This window comes from Lottia gigantea, assembly GCF_000327385.1.
Source record: "Lottia gigantea unplaced genomic scaffold LOTGIsca_527, whole genome shotgun sequence".
In the NCBI taxonomy this organism is placed as follows: domain Eukaryota; kingdom Metazoa; phylum Mollusca; class Gastropoda; family Lottiidae; genus Lottia; species Lottia gigantea.
Window position 1 is genome coordinate 13,026 of NW_008709807.1, and position 6,518 is coordinate 19,543.

Here is a 6,518-nt window from a genome sequence, read left to right on the forward strand (position 1 = left end):
TAATGTAGTATGCATTGAGAGAGAAATGAGTATGTATGAAAGTGGTATGGGGTTGTCTAAGCATACCCTGCCTGACTCCACATCTTCTAGTGGAGCTCAAACCTTGAAACATGGTTCAGAAAGGTAGGACGTAAAACTCCATTCAATTCGATTCAAACCTTAACGTTATTTCTTGCTGAAAGATTTTCTATTAAAATTGATAATGATTGTAATAGTAATACTGTATTAGATCTGATATTGAAAGTATTTGTTCGCTGGTAAAATCAGATTTTAATAGATTTAAAATGAGAGTTGACAAACACTATTAGAAATAACCAGAATTATCTGTAATTATTCCACGATTAAACTCTTTGATGATCAAAGACAACGGAGATCTCTTTCGAGTAGACAGTCATTTCCAGTCCTTTTACAACATTAGATGGTTATCATCGTAAAATAAACTTCTCCTACAAACATTGACGATTCTATCTGATCTATTGATGTTGACCAATCAATAGTAACTATATAATCATGTGACCTGAAATTTGACTGCAGGGTAACGCGAGATTGAGAGTCACTGATTGGTTGGATAATTTAATACCAGGTTTGTTCAAATCAAGCAAATGGTAAAGAAATGGCGATAATGGGAATTTTATTGGTATTATTTCTCTCTATTTCTCCGTTCGCGTTTTACTACAAATGAAATTGTGATGGAACAAGGAATGGAAATTACTTGAAGAAAGAAATTGAAATTTTGTTATGAGTTTTTTTTTCACTTAATGTGCATTAAGCTGTTATTGGGGATGAAAGTTTTTTGTGTCTAAGTTAAAATGATTAAAGCATTCCGTTCGGACATCAGTTCTGTTGTAATTTCCCACTGCTAAATGAGAATTTCTCTACATGTACATATTAAGTGACCTGGGGGTCTTATTCTCTAATAATTTAACTTAAAGGGACATATATGCCATTTTGTTGGGTTGAATTGAGTCTTGAATATATGTTAATAGTCTTCAGAAATACTAGAAATGTACGAAAATCAGTTAATTCCTTTGAAAATACTTCTAGGAATTTTACTCACTATTTCTATATATGTCTTTTCTATATATCACAGAGTATCTTAAATTGACGAGTTGTCATTTTAACATTCAAACTCGGGCAATTCTAGACACACATGGATTTGAAGGCTCAAATTTCAATGGTGAACTGTGAACACTATTTATTATTACTGATTAGCTCAGCTAAAAATTTCCTGTTTCTGGGACTAAAGTATGATTAGTCAAAAAGAATGACACAACTGTCCCTTTAAACAGATATTATTCTTCCATTCATCTGATTTTAAATTTCAAATTGAGTTTTATTATCCAATCAGATTGATGTATTTCTTGAAATCTGGACATAGTGTCAGTAAAGTTTTCAAGTTTATAAATGTAGTGGGGCCAGCCCCGTCGTTAGGGTGGGGTCCATGGGGGTTGGGTCCCAGCAAGTGAGAATTAAACCCCAGCAAAACCTTCTTCAGTTCATCAGAGATTGATTAATTTAACCTGTCTTTGTATAAAATTAAAAAGATATACATTTTGATATGTTTTTGGCACCACAAGTTGTCAGAAATGAGTTCTCTGGGTCTTTTTCAAATTTTCCGAGTATAAAATCTGAGCCCCAGTACCAATTCGTTCCTGGTGATGGGGCTGAGTGGGGCACGACTGAACAATACTTTGAGCAAACCAGTGGAAATTTGTAGAAAATTGCTTGACATATTTCTTTGCCTAAACCAGTGGAATAATACCATTACTGAACCATAGAATACAGTAAATTACTGGATATTTCTCTTTAGCTCGTTCTATTTAGTTGAAATTGAAGGTTATAACTAGGTTTTTTTAACATCAATTTATTTCAGCTGAATGAACACAATTTCTATCTCTCTTGCCTAATTGGTTAACACAGCGTAAACTATGGGAAATAATACACAATCAATATTTACTCACTAGGGGGCACTGTTACCTCATGATTGGGTATTGACCTTTGACCTACATGCCTTCGGCTCAATCAATCATATGATATGTTAGTTGAATATGGGAAATTGATGTAACAAGTTTTTAACTTTGATTTAGAGACACAGGAAGCAATATAGGATATTAAAAATAGTTTTTTTAATTGATTCCGTTCATTTTTTTTATCATGTTTAAAAAGAATAGAAAAATTTCATTCAAGAGGCTATAATCATTCAAAATTTTTTCTCATAAAGTGAGTTCTGTACAATTTCTTTAGTTGTTCAGATCGGACAATGAACTGAGGCCCCTTGTGCTACAGGCTGTGCATGTTAAAGATCCTTGCCAGTTGATACTGAGAAAGTACAGCCTAATGCTACTGTCTCTCATTGCTTTCACACTGCACAGCATTACCCATCTTCATTATACCAATAAGTTGCAGAAGTGTAGGCCATATAACTCCATTTCATTTCGTAAGTCTTTAAGACCATATAACTCCATTTCATTTCGTAAGTCTTTAAGACCATATAACTCCATTTCATTTCGTAAGTCTTTAAGACCATTTGAAATTTAATAGTTGAAGAATGACTTAAAGTAAGTCCATGCAAAGCCCAAAATTAGACTTTATCAACCTGATCACGTATTCTCGAAACAATCTTAGTGCTAGCTCGTCCAGACTTGCAGACAACATGGCTTTATACCACATTAGTTTCATCTTCACAATGTCAAGCTATTACGAATTTTATCTTCACAATGTCAAGCTATTACAGAGTTCGTCAAAGATTGACATTGTGAAGATGTAGGTGGTAATAGCTTGATATTGTTAAGATGAAGTTTGTAATAGCTTGACATTGTGAAGATGAAGTTGGTAATAGCTTGATATTGTGAAGATGAAGTTTGTAATAGCTTGACATTGTGAAGATGAAGTTTGTAATAGCTTGATATTGTGAAGATGAAGTTTGTAATAACTTAACATTGTGAAGATTAAGTTTGTAATAGCTTGACATTGTGAAGATGAAGTTTGTAATAGGTTGACATTGTGAAGATTAAGTTTGTAATAGCTTGACATTGTGAAGATTAAGTTTGTAATAGCTTGACATTGTGAAGATGAAGTTGGTAATGGCTTGATATTGTGAAGATGAAGTTTGTAATAGCTTGACACTGTAAAGATGAAGTTTGTAATAGGTTGACATTGTGAAGATTAAGTTTGTAATAGGTTGACACTGTAAAGATGAAGTTTGTAATAGCTTGACATTGTGAAGATGAAGTTTGTAATAGGTTGACATTGTGAAGATTAAGTTTGTAATAGCTTGACATTGTGAAGATTAAGTTTGTAATAGCTTGACATTGTGAAGATGAAGTTTGTAATAGCTTGACATTGTGAAGATGAAGTTTGTAATAGCTTGACATTGTGAAGATGTAGTTTATAATAGCTTGACATTATGATGATGAAGTTTGTAATAGCTTGACATTGTGAAGATGAAGTTGGTAATAGCTTGACATTGTGAAGATGGAGTGTGTAATAGGTTGACATTGTGAAGATGAAGTTTGTAATAGCTTGACATGGTGAAGATGAAGTTTGTAATAGCTTGACATTGTGAAGATGAAGTTTGTAATAGCTTGACATTGTGAAGATGAAGTTTGTAATAGCTTGACATTGTGAAGATGAAGTTTGTAATAGCTTGACATTGTGAAGATTAAGTTTGTAATAGCTTGACATTGTGAAGACACAGTTTATAATAGATTGACATAAACTATCAAACTCTCACTTCGCAGAAATGTCAACGATTTTAATTATTTTTCATTTTTAATCTGTCTTTACTTGGAGCTATTTTTACCTGGCCCAGACGTTCTGATCGTTAATTATTTAAAATTTTCATGTTCGCAAACTAAATTTAACTATCTAATCAATAACTTCCATACAGTTTGTTAGACAATTAAAGTTTAAAGTCATACTCACTATTAACTCAAGATGTTACAATTGTAGACAATCTGAAAATCTGAATGTTTGGTTTTGTTTATTTTCTCTCTAGGTGACTTCACTTCACTTATTGACAGATTGTCACCTGTCACCGTAGTAACCTGTAGAAATAACACTAAGCTAAACATACAGAGTGCATTTTGAATCAGTTTGCTGTCATAGATTGTTGGGTGAAATGAGTTTTTTTTAACTAAGAACTGTCTATTCCAAGTATCTGATCTGGTCTGATGGTGTCAATTTGAGCTAACACTCATATTCAGGATTAGATTGACTGCTAACGGACAGTCCCATTGTTCGGTTGGGCCCCAGTAAGAGAGAATTAAGCCCCAGCAAAACCTTGTTCAGTTCAGCAGAGATTGATTCATTTACAGTGTCTTTGTACAAAATCAAAAAGATTTAGATTTTGATATGTTTTTGGCACCTCAAAATTGTCATAAATGAGTTCTCTGGGCCTTTAATTCTTCAAATTTTCTCAGTACAAAATCTGAGCCCCAGTATCAATTCATTGCTGGCGACGTGGCTGGTTGAGGAGACAATGAATTGTTTGATGACGTTCACATATAAAGATGATTATTGTGCTAATAACTGGCAGTAAAATGGCCTCGTTATCACCTCTTTCACTGGACTCTCGTTAACAGAACATCGTTATTTTCTATCAGATCTCATACAATAGTCCTGATTGGCTCTATTAAATACATCAATTAACGAGACTTTCCCCGTTATTTTCTCAATCTAACTACTTGTATTTCTCGTAATCTGCCATTCTTCACGATCTTTACCAATTTCAAGTACTCTTAAAGAAAATAAAATGTTTCTGTTGAGAACCTGACAACGGTGGAGAGAGTCCGTATGACATTTTAATGTTTTTTAAGTTTGTCAACTTTAAATTGCTTTTAGAGAGTGCACATACCTCATTATGTTTATTTAGTATTAAGGTTTGTCAACGTGACATTCATTTCAGAGAGTCCACATAGCTAATAATGTGTATGTGGTTTTTAGGTTTGTCAACATGACATTCATTTCAGAGAGTCCACATAGCTAATAATGTGTATGTGGTATTAAGGTTTGGTCATCTAGACATCTCTTACAGAGAGTCCACATAGTTAACAATGTTTGTTTAGTATTAAGGTTTGTCAATGTGACATTCATTTCAGAGAGTCCACATAGCTAATAATGTGTATGTGGTATTTAGGTTTGGTCATCTAGACATCTCTTACAGAGAGTCCACATAGTTAACAATGTTTATTTAGTATTAAGGTTTGTCAATGTGACATTCATTTCAGAGAGTCCACATAGCTAATAATGTGTATGTGGTATTTAGGTTTGTCAACATGACATTCATTTCAGAGAGTCCACATAGCTAATAATGTGTATGTGGTATTAAGGTTTGTCAACTCGACATCTCTTACAGAGAGTCCACATAGTTAACAATGTTTATTTAGTATTAAGCATTGTCAATGTGACGTTCATTTCAGGGAGTCCACATAGCTTAAAATGTAAATTTGGGATTTTGGCTTGTCAACTCAGTATCCCCAAGAAAGTTTTTGATATTTAGGTTTGCCATTGTTTGATATTGTTGTTTTCAGAGAGTCTGAATGGCCGCATATATTAATTTGTAATTTAGCTCGGTCAACTATAGGGATTCTTCTAGGACATCCTAGGTTCTTATCTTCGAAACGATCTTATTCTAGGACATCCTAGGTTCTTATCTTCTAACATTGATTCTAGGACATCCTAGGTTCTTATCTTCTAACATTGATTCTAGGACATCCTAGGTTCTTATCTTCTAACATTGATTCTAGGACATCCTAGCGCTAAGATCAATTCTAGAATACATGGCCAGGTGAAATTTATTTGGTGTTCATTCTTTTATTTGCTAATCAGTATCCCTTTCAGTAAGTCTATAGTAAAATATAGTGACCTGGAATTGTAGTTATATTTAGAGTTGCTCATTTGAAAAGAATTTTATCAATACGCAGGAAGTAGATATTTTGTTCAGAAAGCCCCAGACAATTGATACTTGTTTCTTCGTTAAAACACAATTGGCCTTTTAGTCTTAATCACCCAGTCTCTTGAATAATTGATAATGATGAAATGGTAGATGAATTATCCAGTACTGTCATTGGACTATTAATTACCTCCCTTTATGATCGTGTAATAAAGTGTTATGAGAATCACCACACGATATTAATATTGTATTATGGGTAATCAATATAATGGTGTCATATCTAAGGAATATTACGCGTTAATTTCTGATGTATAATTAGCTGTAAGAGGCATGAAGTTTTATTGATAGGAGAGTCAATTATTAAAGTAATGCCACCTCTAAGATGGACCTTAAAGGGACAGATGCGCCATTTTTTTGACCGATCATACTTAAATGTCAGAATCGGGAATTTTTTTTACCTTAGCCAATCAGTAATAGTGTTCACAGCTCATCTGAGATTTCAAATCCATGTGTGTTCAGAATTATCTGCCTTTGAAAGTTAAAAAGACAAGTCTTCTTTTTTTGAGATACTGCCATATAAATAAAATACATCTATAGAAATAGGAAACGAGAGTCCAATATGAGA